At 35.0% G+C, this 17,260-nt stretch overlaps 1 pseudogene; it reads right to left on the reverse strand.

The window, feature by feature from the left end:
- Positions 1 to 352: 352 nt before the first annotated feature.
- LOC147277567 (leucine-rich repeat receptor protein kinase EMS1 pseudogene) lies at positions 353 to 1,424 on the reverse strand (annotated as a pseudogene).
- Between the last annotated feature and the right edge of the window lie 15,836 nt (positions 1,425 to 17,260).

Below are 17,260 nucleotides of genomic sequence, written 5' to 3' on the forward strand. Positions count from 1 at the left end.
AAAATAGGTAATCCCAGCATTTTCTATCTAACAGAAGGAAAACGCGTGCACGTGGTGTATTAAGATATTGTCAAAAGTGTCAACTTTCCACGGTTTCCCACCACTATAAGCCCAAACATATTCATTATTTTTCTATATTGGAAGATAGTAAGGTATACCTCTTCCCTAATATTGGAAGAGGTCGCAGGTTGGACTACCATTCCCTTAAATTGAAAAAAAAAAAAAAAAAAAAGGACAATACTTGATACTTCCATATCACCCCAATTGAAGCTTAATTAAAAAGAGCAATTAATTTAACAGTCCAATATAAAATAAGATTGGCATCTTAACAAATAGAAATGGATCCAAATCCTATTGACTAGGAACTGCTCATTCGTAAAAAAAAAGACATATATATATGTTTGCAATTTCATATTGGGATTTCATTTAACATATTAACAACCTCGCTCATTGTAGGCCTGTCTTTTGGAATCACACTAGTACACAATAATGCAATCCTAAAATACTCTATAGTTTTGATTTTAACCAATCTCTCCCTTGAAATATTCTGATCCACCATTTTCATTTGCCAATTCTGGGCCACCATTCTTCTGGCCCATTCCACAAAGCCCATTTCACTTCCACCGAACGTTGTGGGCTTACTGGGCTGCCTCCCGGTCGCAGTCTCCAACATCAAAATACCAAAACTGTAGACATCGGCCTTTGTTGTCGCCGCCGTGCTTCCTTGCGTGTACTCCGGCGGCATGTATCCCTCGGTGCCTTCAACTTCCGTTGACACGTGCGAATGGGTGGACTCAACTCTCCGAGCGAGCCCAAAGCTATAAATATGGGCTTCAAAATCCGAGTCCAGTAACACATTTCTAGTCCGAATGTCCCTATGGATAATGGGCCTATCCAACCCATGCAAATAGGCAAGCCCATTAGCCACACCTCTAACAATCCTCAACCTGGTTTCCCATGCTAACGGTAACCGTAAAAACGATTGCGTTGAGACGTCATTATGTAGCCAACTATGAAGACTACCTCTTTCGAAAAACTGATAAACAAAAACGCTAACTGAGTGAGAGGCGGAGTACCCCAAAAGCTTGATGATATTGGGGTGTCGAAGTTTGCCGAGCGTTTCGGCTTCGGCCCGAAAATTCCGAAACCCCGGGAACAGATCAGGGTCGTACTTCTTGATGGCAACGGTGAGACCGTTGGAGAGTTGGGCTTTGTAGATTAGGTACAAGGCCCCATCTCCGAGGATCATGTCCGGGGAGAAATTGTTGGTGGCTGTTAGGAGCTCTGCCATGGAAAATTTGGACGACATGCTCATCAAGGAATTAACAATGAAAATGGTAGGAATAACGAAGAAGAAGCTTGTGTTTGTGGAAAGAAAGAAAAAGGAGAAATTACACGATTGAGAGAGAGAGAGAGAGAGAGAGAGAGAGAGAGAGAGAGTTTTGGTTTGAAAAGAATAAGAAGTGGTTGTTGACTTTAGTATTGGGAATGATTTGTCGATCACTTGCCTACACCAGATGAGAAGAATACCTTTTTGGCAAATTTGACTAATTGAATATTCTTTTTGGTTAATTACAAAACTACCACGAATTAATGGATATATTTCAAGTAGGTTTTCAAATAAAAAATATTTTAATCGCATACATGATTTAAGCGCTAACTTTAATATATGTCTGTGAGTCAAGTGCCAGCGTGGTTTTTTTCGACGAGTTGCATATATAAAAATGTGGTAAGTGTAGCATTACTGCTAATGAATAATACCCTTTGAGGCTAAAAAGGAAGAAAAAGATTTACTGGTAAATTCTCCCCCACCATCAGATTGAAAAATTTTAATACTGGTATTGAACTAATTTGCAACAAATGATGTGAATTTGACAAAGATGGAAAACACATCTGATTTATTGACCATAGGGTACAACCACACAAAGCGAGTACATTCATCCACAAACAACACATAGTATTTATACCCCTCCAAAGATACAGTAGGAGAAGGACCCCAGACATCACTGTAAATTTTCTGAAAAGGAATAACAAATTGATTAACATGAGGGCTGAAAGACAGCCTAGACATTTTTCCACCTTAGCATGACTTACACAAATGAGATGGACTATCTGGAACAACGGAAATGCGAGAGTCAGACAACATTTTATTGATTATCTCATTTGTAGCATGACCTAACCTATTATGCCAAACAGAAGTCTTAACAAGATGACCGAGAAAAGCTACAGGAGAAGAGACTGGAGAAACATGTTGATGACTTGGAATTGTCTTTGGAATGGGATATAGACCTTTGCTACTCCTTCCTCTGAACAGCTCCTTTAGTGTTGCATTGTCCTGCATCCAAATAGCATGCTTATCAAATGAAACAGTACAATTATTGTCTTGGCACAATTTATGAACAGATAAAAGATTGGCAGCAATTCTAGGAACATGCAAAATAGTGCTGAGACTAAGGCAAGAAGATAAAGAGCCAGAACCAATATGCTTGACTCCCAAGCCTTCACCACTGCCAACTGTAATTTTCTCACCAGAATCAAATGGTTCAGCAACAGTGAGATTGTTGAGATCATCTGTCATATGATGTGTAGCTCCAGTGTCAGCAATCCAAACATCTTCAGAGGCAAAACCAACATTGGCTTGAGCAGTGAGAGCATTTAGCATCGGAGGTGGAGCTGAACCTTGATAAGCATAGTTAGATCTGTTATAACAGTCCAATGCCACATGTCCCTTTCGACCACAAATCTGACATTCCACTATAGAATTTTGATTCTGAGAAGTTTTATCTCTGTCAAAACAATTGACAGCAGTATGCCCTCTTCTAGAACATATCTGACATTCAGGAACTTCTCTACCCCCATTCCAGTTTCCTCCATTACTGCCTCCATTGCTCCAGTGTCCTCCATTGTTGTTATATCTACCACCATTGCCACTATAGTTCCAGCCTCTACCATTACCATTGTGAAACCTGCCTCCAATGTTACAATTGTTACCCCAGTTCCTGCCATTTTTGTCTCCATTAGTGTTCCAGTAGCCTCCACCACTAGTTGTATTACCATTCCATCTCCCACCATTGTTATAACCTCTCCCACCAGAATAACCACCAGAAAAACTATTACTATAGCTACCATCTCCAATAAAACCCCCTGTATGAGTTCTAGAATCACTAATGCTATTATAGGAATGACCAGAATTTGAGCCATAGTCATTATGCCCATTTAAACCAGTGTTAACATTTGACCTAGTACTGTTGCCATTAGGACCATAATTGCCACTTGATGGAGGAAGTTTGGCTACCATAGCAGACATGGTGTGATTGGAAACCAAGGCAAGAGCTAACCTCTTATTAATGTCTTGTTCAACAGCAAGAAGCTGATAACGAAATTCTTTCATGGACATAGGACCTTGATAACCTCTTAAAACAGCCTTCACAGAGTCAAACTCATCAAGTAGACCATTCAACGCAACTATATGAACATCTTCATCTGTAACAGACACTCCCACAGCAGTCAACTCAGCCCTCGCATGTTTGATTCTCATTAAAAATCTCTCAACATTATCAGCACCCTTTTGCAAAGTTTGGAAGTCAGTTTTAAGCTGCATAATAGTTGCTCGAGAATCAGTGCTATATCTTTCTCTGATATTCATCCAAGCTTTATAGGCTGAAGAACAGTCTAAAATATATTCCATATAGTCCTCAGTAACAGATGCCATTAATAAACTTGTTAAGGCCTTATCTGTCTGATCCCATTCAATGAAAGCTCTATTGACCTCTTGAGTATGCACACCATCCTCATCAAGCACAAACTCTGGTGGACATACAACTAACCCATCGAAATAACCAAATAAACCATGACCTCCTAACACAGTCCTTACTTGAAAGCTCCACTTCAGGTAATTGGAATCATTCAATTTCAAAGTTAGAAAAGGAAACAGGCCATGAATCCTACTTGCAATCGACATGATTACAAACTTTTCTTGAATCACAAAAAAAAAACCTTCAAGAAACCTTCAAAACTACTCAATACTACTCAATACTGCAAAATGACTTCAAGGAATTCACACTACTCAATACTTCAAGAAACCTTCAAAACTTCAAGAAATCTTCAAAATACTTCAAGAAATTTTCAGACAATTTCCAGACGTTCACAACATTCACCAAACTTCTACACTTTCAAGAAATCATCGACATTCACAACATTCACCAAACTTCAACACTTTCAAGAAATCATCCAAATATTCACACAATCAAGATTCTAAGAGAACGAAGTACAATCAACTACCAAAAAGAAGAATCAAAGACATAATACCCAGCGAAAACAATTGCGCAGACGTTTGATCTTGCCACTTCAACTCGATCAAAGAACCCGAACCCGAACCCGAACAATGAACACGAAGCTCCAATTACAGTCATCATCGTGAAGACAAAGAACACAATAGCTAGATCAAAGTACAAATCACCACCATTAAAGAAAATCGATGTTGCTATACAAAGAAACAAGCCAGGAATGGAACCCGCTCTGATACCATGATAGAATTAGAGCATCCAACCCAAAACCAATTGGCAATAGGTGGAGAGGCCCAAGACTTATAAGCACATATACTAAACCTTAGTTTTCCGATGTGGGACATTGCTCCACATTACTCTCAACACGCCCCCGCATGTGTGGCGAGATTTTGAGCCTTACACGTGAACAAATTGTATTGGGTGACGTGGGAACACGTGTGGCCGTTGGGCCTTACACGCGAATAACCAAGCTCTGATACCATGATCACAGTACCTCAAGAAGAAAGAAATGAGTTCAGGAAAAGAAAAGCTCTTACTATATTGATAGGCTGTGATTACAGAATGAAAAAATATCTAAAAGACTATTACAAAGCTTTATAACACAACCAGACGAAAAGGAAACCAACTTATTGATTATAACAGACTAATTACAATCTAACTAAAAGGTGCCACATGTCATCTTGCTACTGGCCATCAAGTAACTAAATTGTTTAACAAATAAGAACCACTAAGCTATTGACACCTAGACAATCAATATAATGGCTGTTACTCCTCGCACATTCATGACTATGGCAGCCACTTCAAACTTTGAATTCGTCCAAAAAGGCACGAGGAATGTTATCAACACAAACACCATCATATGCTTTGCAAAGTTGTGGCTGAAAATCAAACCTATAAAAGCAGTAGGCCATCATCACAAAGAAACAAAAAAAAAAAACAAACAAACAAACAAACAAACTTTAATTAGATATTAGATAGGTGCCCTTTATGCCTTGGAAAAGTAGCATAGAATGGGAGGCCAGCATAATAGCAACCGAGACGTATGAAATCGACCTGAGGTGGATGGTCTTTGAAAGTCTTGGAATATTTGTTTTAGTTGTGAACCTTAATTAATTTTAAAATAAATTATATTTTAATATCTCAATTATATCTCGTATTTTAATTTTTAAAAATTGTATTAGAATACTTCAATTTTTATTTCATATAAATTTCATATCCTCGTTATCTTTTTCGTCAAACTGATCGTTAACTGTTGAGATAGCGCTAACGTAGCGTCATCATTGACATTAACATATTAATGTGGCATCACATGGATAAAAATAATTAAAAAACACTAAATTTTTTAAAAATAAATATTAAAACCTTTCTAAATAAAATGAGATAATTAAAAAAATAAATAAATAAAAAACACACAGCACCCCCCACCCATGGACTACACCTTTTTTTTTTTTTTTTTTTTTTTTTCTTTCTTCTTTCTACTTCTTCCTTTTTCTTCTTCTGCAATTCTCTCACCCATTGACCCACCCCTTTCCCCACCTAGCACCAGCCCCTCTATCTTCTTCCCTACCCAGCACCAGCCCCCCACCTCTCTTCCCCTAACCTAGCCCCTCCCCGGCTCCCCCCCCCCCCCCCCACCCGTCTCCCCCCAAACCCAGCCCCTCCCCGACACATAGGCATTTTTTATTTCGAAGATTGTTGCAGCTTCTTCTTGGTAATATGCACAAAAATATAATAGATATATTAAATCCGGAAATTTCCTAACAATACAATCAAGCTCAAGAATATATTGATTTGCTATAGGTTATAGATGCATTTATGGGACCTATCTATTACCATATATATATATTGATAAAAGTTGGCAACTTGTAATTTAGGAGGGGTGTCCTCAACTTAGATTTTATTAGATTTTAAAAGTTCAATGAAATCTAGCTGTCATAAACTCAGATTTTAATGGATTCCAATGAAATCCATATGTCCTAAAAAAGTCATATATTTTATTAAATGAAGAATATTAATGGATTTGAATGCATTTTTTACACATAACAAATTTCATGAGAATTCCACCCAATTCTCTTGGATTTTGATAGATTCTATGAATTTTAAAATCTATTAAAATCTAAGTTGGGAATATCCCCCTTAGTTTGGCTTTGATTTTGGACGTGTAATGGCTCTAGAGTTGCTGCACAAGTTTATGCAAAATATGGTTTTTATTGGGCGACAAAACTCATTATGATCATCTTGATCTTTTTCATGGCTTCTTGCGGTTGTATATACATCAACTTTTTTATAAATTGGGCGAACGATTAAAGAATTATAATAAATAGTAAAGATATATTGAAAAGTAATAGCCATGGCTTCTATCCAGAAAAGCCATAAAAGAACTCAAAGAAATAAAATTAAGCCTTTATCGGTTGCTCAAAAAGAAAAATCATATCGATATATATATATAGATATAAATATATAATTATCATATAATGGAAGATAGCAGCAGCCCACCAATGAAATTTGTACTTAGTAGCAACAAATAATCTAGAAAGGAACAAGGTAGACGACCAAACTTGTTTTTACTGAAGAAGAAAGTTGAAAAGAAATAGAGTGTCAAACAAGAGATAAAACAAAAGATTTACTCAAAAAAAAAAAAAAGGAAAAAAAAAAAGGGAGAGAGAGCGTGAGAATTGAGAAAAGGGTAAGTTTGGAAGAAAGAGATTTTCTCTCACCTCATTATTATATCAAAATTTATTAATTCAGAATTGTTAACTAGAGTTATTTTAGAGGACACATGTCACTCTATGAATAAAATGGTGAACATCACCACTGAACATCACCACTTTTAGAGGTGGTGAGAAAATTTGCACTCTTTGTCGACATAACCTTTTTAATGATGTAGACACAAAATTTTCAACAAGTGGATAAGAAAATAATTTAAAAATACTCTTTTATTTTTAAAGCTCATTTAAGAAAATATCATGATAGACCAACCCACTTTTAAAAAATCAATGATAAACTTAGGGCTAGGCACTAAAACCGGAAACTAAAAACTAAACCGATTCGATCATCCCGTTTCGTGTCAATTTTGTGCCGAAAAATGATACCGACCATTATTTTGTACCGGACCCGAACTGTACCGAAGCTCAATGGGATGGGAGTGGTTTCCACATCTCAATCCCAATTAATCCGGTACCGTACTATTCATATTTAATTTTATTTATTTATTTATTTATTAAGTGTGAAAAAAATTATATATATTCTTTTGGACTTGATATAATAATTAATAAAATTAAATATATTTTATATATCATTCCTCTGGACTTTAAAATATTATTTTAGGTCTCTATTTAAATATTATCATAGCAAAAATGTCTAAAAATATTACTAGTTTATAGGTTATATAGTTTATATTTTATATAATTTATAGTTTATATATTGTAAAAATATTACTAAAAGTCCAAAACTATAATTTATAGTTTATATTATAAAATTATTATAGTATAGGGTTAATATTTATGGTTTATATAGTTTATATACTAAAATTATTATAGTATAGGGTTAATTTTTATGGTTTATATAGTTTATATACTAAAATTATTATAGTTTAGGGTATAAGGTTATGGTGAGTAATACCAACGCAATGATAGTATATAATTTATAATACTATAATTTATATATATATATATATATAAGTATATAACACATGACATATATTATAGTTATCAACACCAACAAAAAAAAATCAATTATAAACCCTATACACACTACAAGAAAAAGATATTTGGGCGACGAAACTTTGGGAGATGAATTCAAATTTGTCGCCCAAAGAGGTTTTGGGTGACGAATTCTAACATTTGTCGCTTAAACCAATAAAGGTTTTTGGTGTTCGTCGCCTAAAATTACACGCCAAAATGCTCTTGGACCATACTTTGGGCGACGAATATGCAGATTCCTCGCCCAAAGTCACTTTAGGCGACGAACAACATATTCGTCGCCCAAAGTGACTTTGGGTGACAAAATTATTCCTCGCATAAAGTGACTTTAGGCCAGAAATATATGGATTCCTCGCCCAAAGTCAAGTTCATTTTTTATGTGCATTTATATTTAGGTATAAGAATACGATGCGATCGTGTTTTCAACGATCTGAACCGTTCATTTTTTAGTTCCCTACTCAAAGATCATCCTTGCAAAAATTTAGCTCAATTGAAGATGTAGAAGTTAGGTAACGGTGGTCGAATTGATGAACGATCATGGGTTTTATGATGATAATTCAATGGCTAACTGAATTCCCATTTAGCTGATTTTTTGCAGAGATGATCTTTGACTATGAACATAGAAAATGAACGGCTCCGATTGTTGAAATCACGTTGTGGTCTTCACAATTATTAAAACGACAAAGTTTCAACGAAAGTGTTAATAGAATTATATTCTTCAAGTGTTGCAACCGTTCATTTATATGTAGATGGACATATCTTGATCGTGTTTCCAACGATCCGAACTGTTCATTTTTTAGTTCCCTACTCAAAGATCATCCCTGCAAAAATTTAGCTTAATCGGAGATGTAGAAGTTAGGTAACAGTGAAATTATTTTATATTTGTATATATTTAAAATTATAAATATAATTTAATAATTAAGTTAAAATTTAGAATCCTATTGTATATTGTTAAGTATACAATCTTATTATAATAATTTATTATATATATATTTAAATACTAAATATAAATTATAAATTTGCAAAATATGGTATTAATTAGGGTCATACTTTGAGCGACGAAATTATTCATCGCCTAAAGTGACTTTGGGCGACGAATTCATAACTTTGGGCAATGAATTCATATATTTCTCGCCCAAAGTTACTTTGGGAGACGAATCCATATATTCCTCGCTCAAAGTCACTTTGGGAGACGAATCTAGATTCCTCGCCCAAAGTCCAGTTCATTTTTTATGTGCATTTATATTTAGGTATAAGAATACAATGCGATCGTATTTTCAATGATCTGAACCGTTCATTTTTTAGTTCCCTACTCAATGATCATCCTTATAAAAATTTAGCTCAATTGAAGATGTAGAAGTTAGGTAACGGTGCTCAAATTAATGAACGATTGTGGGTTTAATAATGATAATTCAACAACTAGTTGAATTCCGATTTGACTGATTTTTTGCAGGGATGTTCTTTGAGTATGAACATAGAAAATGAACGGCTCTGATCGTTGAAATCACATTGTGGTCTTCACAATTATTGAAACGACAAGGTTTCAACGAAAGAATTAATAGAATTATACTCATCAAGTGTTGAAACCGTTCATTTATATGTAGATGGGGATATCTTGATCGTGTTTACAACGATCAGAACCGTTCATTTTTTTGTTCCCTACTCAAAGATCATCCCTGCAAAAATTTAGCTCAATTGAAGATATAGAAATTAGGTAACGGTGGTCAAATTAAAGAACGATCGTGGGTTTTATAATGATAATTCAATGACTAGCTGAATTTCGATTTTACTGATTTTTTGCAGGGATGATCTTTGAGTATGAATATAGAAAATGAACAGCTATGATCGTTCTTCACAGTTATTGAAATGACAAGGTTTCAATGAAAGAATTGATAAAACTATACTCTTCAATTGTCGAAACCGTTCATTTATATGTAGATGATCACATCTCGATGTGTTTTCAATGATCTGAAACGTTAATTTTTAGTTCACACTCAAAGATCATACATGCAAAAAATTAGCTTAATCGGAAATGTAGAAGTTAGATAACGATGAAATTTTTTTATATTTGTAATATTTAAAATTATAAATATAATTTAGTAATTAAGTTAAAATTTAGAATCCTATTGTATATAATTAAGTATACAATCTTATTATAATGATTTATTATATATATTTTTTAAATACTAAGTATAAATTATAAATTTGCAAAAAATGGTATTAGGGCCATACTTTGGGCGACGAATCTATAGATCCCTCGCCCAAAGTCCAGTTCATTTTTTCTGTGCAAATTTTACTCAAAAAATTGGTGGGGCTAACTCGCGCAAAAAATTTCACACACTGAGGCGACGAAGTTGATTTTGTCGCCCAAAGATAGTTTAGGCGACGAAATAGGACATTCTGTCGCCTATACTCTCTCGGGGCGACGAAATCAGCTTCCTCGCCTAAAGTCTTTTCAATTAACACTCCTCAGATTTGCTTTTCTCCTTCTTTATTTATTTTTTTCCTTCTCTCTCCTACTATGTCTTCTAGGGGTGGGCGCGGTGCGGTTTGGTCCTGTACTCCCCCGGAATCGGGCGCTGCGCCGGACATTCATACGCGGTGCAGTTCGGTGCTTAAAACTGTGAAGGGAGTAAAAAAACCAAACCAAACCAGACCATTCCATGTGCGGTGCGGTTCGGTTCGGTTCTCCATTGTGGTTCTGGTCTTTTTATTACATTTACATATGTTTTAAATTTTGTAATGTTTTATAATTTATATAAAACATATGTTTTGGGGTTTGGCCATGTTGGGGTTTCATTTTTTTATTACATTTACATATGTTTTAATGTTTTATATATAATTTATATAAAACATATGTTTTGGGGTTTGAGCAATTGGGTTTGGTTGGGCAAACTAGTTTATGTAACTAAACTATATAGAGTATATAGAATATATAAAATTTTAAACCTTAGGGTTTAGCGTTTAGAGAATGAGAGATGAGTTGCAACCAAACCCTATACCATAAGTTTTAAATCCTTATACCATAAACCCTAATATCCTATAGGACCTATACCATATCCTAAACCTTATACCATAAATTTTAAATCCTATACCTTATATGGCATATACCCTACACACTTATATAGTATATAACTATATATTATACCCTAGAACTATAAACAATTAAAAAATTTAGTATATAGAGTATAAACTATAAATAATATACTAATTTTTTTTATATAGAATATAAAGAATATACTAATTTTATTATATAGGGTAATGGGTATAACTAAAATTATTAATTTATTATTATATTATATATCTAGAAAATAGGTCATAGGGTTATATAAAATATATTTTAGGGTCTAAACTCTAAAATATAGCTAGGTTAATATTAATTTTAATATTTTATTAGGGTTTAGGGTCTAAAGTGTATAAAAATTATATAAAAATGGTATAAATATGTATAAAAAATATATAAAATGGTATATATATATGTATAAAAATATAAAAATATATATTTTTTGCAATTATGCGGTGCGGTGCAGTTAAATGAGGTGTGGAACCGAAACCGGAACAGGAGAGAATCGGTGCGGTTCGATTTTTTTGGCGGTGTTGACTTTTTTTAGTCAATGCGAATTTTCACGGTTTTTTGGCGGTGTGGTCTTGCCGGTTTGGCGGTGCACGGTTAAAATGCCCACCCCTAATGTCTTCTTCCTCTCCCCTGCTTCAACCCAGACCCAATCACCCATCTCCCTCCCCGACCACCCATCTCCCTCCGTGACCGCCACCCTCCCCACCGAAACCTAACCCAGCTCCTCCTATTTCTCTCTCGCAGAAACCCATCCCCACCCCCTCCTCTTTCTCTCTCCCCGAAACCCATCCCCACCCTCCTCTTTCTCTTTCCACGAAACCAATCCCCACCCCTATCGAAACCTTCCTCGGCCTCCTCTTTCTCTCTCCCCTCTCCCTTCCGCCTCCCTTGATTCCCCACTAGCAACCTATCCCCATCAGCAACCCCCACCCCGACCAGCAACCCCACCGGAACCCACCTGCAGCAAACCCACCCGATTGTGGGTTTTCTAATTTATTTTTTATTTTTTAAATTGTGGGTTTCTGTTTTTTTTATTTATTTTTTTTTTATTTATGGTTTTCTTTTTCTCTTAGTTGTCACTTTGTATGTGGTGTTTTTGCTAACTTTATGATATTCTCTTACATCTTTGGTTTATTTATTTTGATTATTTAACAAGCTATCTTTTGATCTAAAATCTAAATTGTGCTTCTCTTATTGCAGCAAATCCAATTGATTCTGTTACTGAGTTTGAAGCCCAGTTGTAGATCCTCGAGTTGCTAGACAATGTATAATCCTTGACCAATATCTTATTTTCCTTTATTTTTTTAAAGATATTGGTTGGTGAACTTGTATATGTAAATGTCTAAAGTACTGCATACTTTGCTTCTGTTTAGGCAATCTTTACAGTAGGCTATAAAGCTGTAAAACTTTATAGTCATACTGCATACTTTTTTATAGTCATATCTTCTTTGTTTGTTAATACGAATCATTTACTTGCTAATGATCACTGGATCTATTCAGTATGCCAACTGTGAAAACTTTTCCCATAAAATTTCATCTTGTATTATTCACCGTAAACTATGATCATGCATTCTTTGAATGCTCAGAGAATAATTGTTTTCAGCTTCATTTGGTGTAACAAGATGATAGGTCGATTCTAGAAAGTTTGAACTTTTCCCCAATATGATCATTGTTTAGTGCATTGGTTATAGTTTCTGTGTTTTATAGTGGTCAATGAATCAAATGCATAAAAATTTATTGGTTGTGATGTGTGGTCAATATCTTGGAACGACCATTCCTGATTTTGATAATCTTTTGTCTGATGGTTTAGACTATAAGATCAATCTTAGTATTGGGGTGAAACTACTTTTACAGTTACACACACACACACACACACACACACACACACACACACACACACATATATATATATACAAGAATGCTCTAAAATTAACTAGTTAGTAAGTTAATACAAAGCTAACCACCATATTGGGCCCACCGCACAATGTAATCTCAAAATCCGAACGGTCTATTTTTTAGGCCCTACTTCAAAGATCATCCTTGTAAAAAATCTCCAAATTCGGAAATCATTTAGTCATTTGATTATATTAACAACTATTTATATGCTTTTATCGAAAACACTGATCTTCTATTTATTTGATCTCAATTAGATGACTAAATGATTTCCGATTTAGTTGATTTTTTGTAATGATGATTTTTGAAGTATGACCTAAATAATTGACGGTTCGGATTATGAGATTAGTTATGTGGTGGTCCCAAAAGCATGGTTAACTTCGTATTAACTTGCTAACTAGTTAGTTTTAGAGCACTCCTCATATATATGTATCAGGATATTTAATGAATTAAATCTACTTGTTCTACAAAGACATATATGCAGTTGGAAACTACAAGATCAAAGGAGCAAAGAAAGTTGATGAAAATGGAGAGGCAGAGAGGTCCAGAGATAACATCGTGATTATATAACAATGACATCCCTCTGCATATGGAGAAGATTATTATGACGTGTACTACACGAACTTTAAGCAAACAAAGATGTCAATATTGGAACGACCTCACTCATTGGTCAAAGCGGTTGTATAAATTTATTTATACATTTTGTTTCTTTGTGTAATACATTTATTTATAAATTTATTAATACATTTTACTATTTATAAATTTTTTGAATATAAACATTTATTAATACATTTTTGTTATATAGTTTTTTGGGATAAAAAAAATTTTAATTTTTTTTAAGTAAATTAAAAAAAAAAAAAAAAAACCTTAGGCGACGAATTGAATTCGTCTCCCAAGGTCCCTTTGGGCGAGGAACTACAATTTTCGTCGCCTAAAGTATTTTAAAAAATAAAAGATAAAAAGCCTTATTTCGTCGCCCAAAGTTACATTGGGCGACGAGTTTGGTTCGTCTCCTGAAGTGACTTTGGGCGACGAACATGTGGTTTGTCACCCAAAGTCACTTCAAGAACCAAATTCGTCTCCCCAGGTAGCTTTGGGCGACAAAAATGATACGTTCGTCGCCCAAAGTCTTGGGCGTCATGGTTTGGGCGACGAAATTGGACTTTGGGCGACGAACATGTGGTTTGTCACCCAAAGTCACTTCAAGAACCAAATTCGTCTCCCCAGGTAGCTTTGGGCGACAAAAATGATACGTTCGTCGCCCAAAGTCTTGGGCGTCATGGTTTGGGCGACGAAATTGGACTTTGGGCGACAAAATCAGTTCGTCGCCCAAAGTGTTTTTTCTTGTAGTGACAATAACCTCTATTAAATACCCTATACACTATACACTATAACCTAAACTCTATTAATTACTTTATACAATAAATATAATATTAATTACTCTATAATATTATATAGGGTGTTTTTTTTTAAAGTCCATTTTTTAAAATGTACTGTTCATTCAGCCCATACGCTACAGTGAAATACTGTAGCGGCCCACATTTTAAAAACTGGCACTGCTACAGTAATGCCGTTACTGTAGCGCGCTACAGTGTTTTTTAAAATGTTTTTTTTTTCCTTGTTCTTCTTCTTCATCATTTCAGTGTCAATTAGTACAAAAACTTAAAAATAAAAAATAAAAAATCATAATTTAGGTAATTTTCATTTCATAAACATGTTAAATAGTAACCAACATAAAACACAAAAAATCAAGATAAGACATCCATAATTTTTTGCGTTTTAATAATTAATATAATTGTTACTATCGAATAGTAATAATCACCTATTGCTACTGCCTGATAGTAACAATTACATATTGCCACTGCCTGTCAATAATAATCACCTGTTGCTACTGCTTCGCAGTAGCAATCAGATATTATTATTGTTTGATAATAACAATCACCTATTGCAACTGTCTGGCAATAACAATCACCTATTGCTATTGCCTGACAGTGACAATCAGGTATTGCTAACAATCACCTATTACTACTGCACCTATTGTTACTGTCTGGCAGTAACAATCACTTATTGTTACTGCCTGGAAGTAATAATCAAGTATTGTCCAATGATACCTGCAATTCATCCACTCAAAATTATGTCTACAAACATCACTTTTTAACGCAACACTAAACATCAACAAACATTTTTAAGGTACCAGTGGTGCCATATTAACAAGAAGCTAAACACAAAAACAAACCAGGAATAAACTAAATCCAAATGAAAACTATTGTTAATTATCTAAACCCAAGAATCCAAATCAAGACAATTGCTAAACTTTACGTCCCTTTCTCCAATTTTTGCTATCATTATGTGCACAATCACATATTGTTACTGCCCGACAGTATCAATAATCTATTGTCACTACTCGGTAGTGACAATCACCCATTGCCACTACCCGGCAGTGACAATCACCTATTGTTACTGTTCGGAAATGACAATCACCTATTACTACTGTCCGGCAATGACAATCACCTATTGTATTGTTCAGTAGTGGCAATCTTGTATTGTTATTGTTTGATAGTAACAATCACATATTGCTACTGTCTGACAGTAATAATCACCTAATGCATACCAAACTCAATTACAAAGCTCAAAACTGTCACCACAATAATGAATAAAGTAAAAGAATCTAAGCAAAAACCTACAAAAGACAACAACATAAAATGCTCAGGAATATCGTAATTAGTAGAAAGTTATCATCTTGCTTTCAATTAAAAATTGATATTGGAGTAGCAACAGTAGAAACTTGACCAATACTACAATGCTAACATTTTTCCTCTTACTAGAAGGAATTATGCTAATTATCATGCAATTGTCTTTGCTAATATTAGCAGCTGCAACAACAACAGCAGCAGCTCAAGCCCTCCATCCTCAAACCAAGCCTGGCTGCCCAAGCCATTGTGGTAATCTAACAAATTACAAAGGAATTAACAAATTACAAAGGAAATAACAAATTAAAAAAAATATACAATTTAATAGAAGAACAACAAACCCTCAACTACTTCACCAAGCTTAGAAAAGGCTTCATGTAGTGCTTCTAAAGTAGTACGTTTGTTAAGCTCTGAAAACAAACATATATGTGATCCAATACAAATCATAGTAGATCAAAAGGTAACTCAAGTGTGATAAAATATAGACTACTAAAGTATGATAATACACGTATCAACCAAGGAAACAAAAAGAAAAAGTTTATTTGAAATGAAATGGAACACAAAGGAACTACCCACAAGATCATGAGTCACTCACAACTCAAAATGATAGAGTTAAATAATCATTTTCCAAAAGATACTATTTAATCCTTCTATTATACAAAACACATAACTTATATGAAAAAACCAGGCAGCTGCTTAAGGCTAGATGTCAAAATTCATTTTTTTAAAAACAAAAAGTTTACTGCTCCAAAGGCACGGTGTCATTCACCTTCCACCATGCCCAAGCCCATGGACAAAAAGTTCACGAGTAAATAAAATGGAAAATCATGGCAAACCTCATTGGTGACAACATCCCACAGTCCATCACTTGCAAGGATAAGGAACTCAAGAGAGTTGTCAATCTTTACCATGGAAAGACTAGGCATAGCAATCTATCAACATCAAGTCAGATGCTTGGTTCAACATAATTAGTCTGATTAAAATAAAACATACAAGAGTAATTATTTCTGCTCTCTAATGTTGGGTTTTGACCAATTGAACTCTAGCTCAAGAGAAAGATGGCCTCACCACGAAAGCCCGGAGTAAAGGTAAAGCAAGTTTGTGCAAAATTCGGTCTGTGTATGTTTTGCTTGGGCAGTTGGGCATCAGAGAAAGAACACTGGAAAGAGAGATCGGAGGGTACCGTCGTGTTCAGAACGACAAGAAAGACAAAACCCTATAGATTTGGTGCCTCGTCGTGGCCAGAAGAAGCAGATCGCCGCCGGAGTTGACTCTCGGCTTTCGTGTCGATCTGTTGCCGTTGGTGACTAGATGGACGATCGGAAGCCATGGGAAGGGATAGGAGGAAGAGGCGAGCATGGGGAGGTGGATCTCGCTACCATCCATGGCCGGACGGCGATGCATCGAGGTGAGAGAGTGACAGTGAAGAGAGAGAATGGTGCTAAGTTTGAAATGAGAAAAATGAGAGAAATGTGAAAAGGAATTGAAGAGAGACGGAGAAAGAAACGGAGAAGTGAAAAAAAGGACCGGTTTGGTAGAAATTGGGCCTACTGCAAAAATAAAAAAAGGACCTGGGTCTTAAAAATAGTGAAAGTTCAAATTTGGACTTTATAA

The sequence above is a fragment of the Dryas octopetala genome, chromosome 8 (genome assembly GCF_963921425.1).
Source record: "Dryas octopetala chromosome 8, drDryOcto1.1, whole genome shotgun sequence".
NCBI lineage: Eukaryota > Viridiplantae > Streptophyta > Magnoliopsida > Rosales > Rosaceae > Dryas > Dryas octopetala.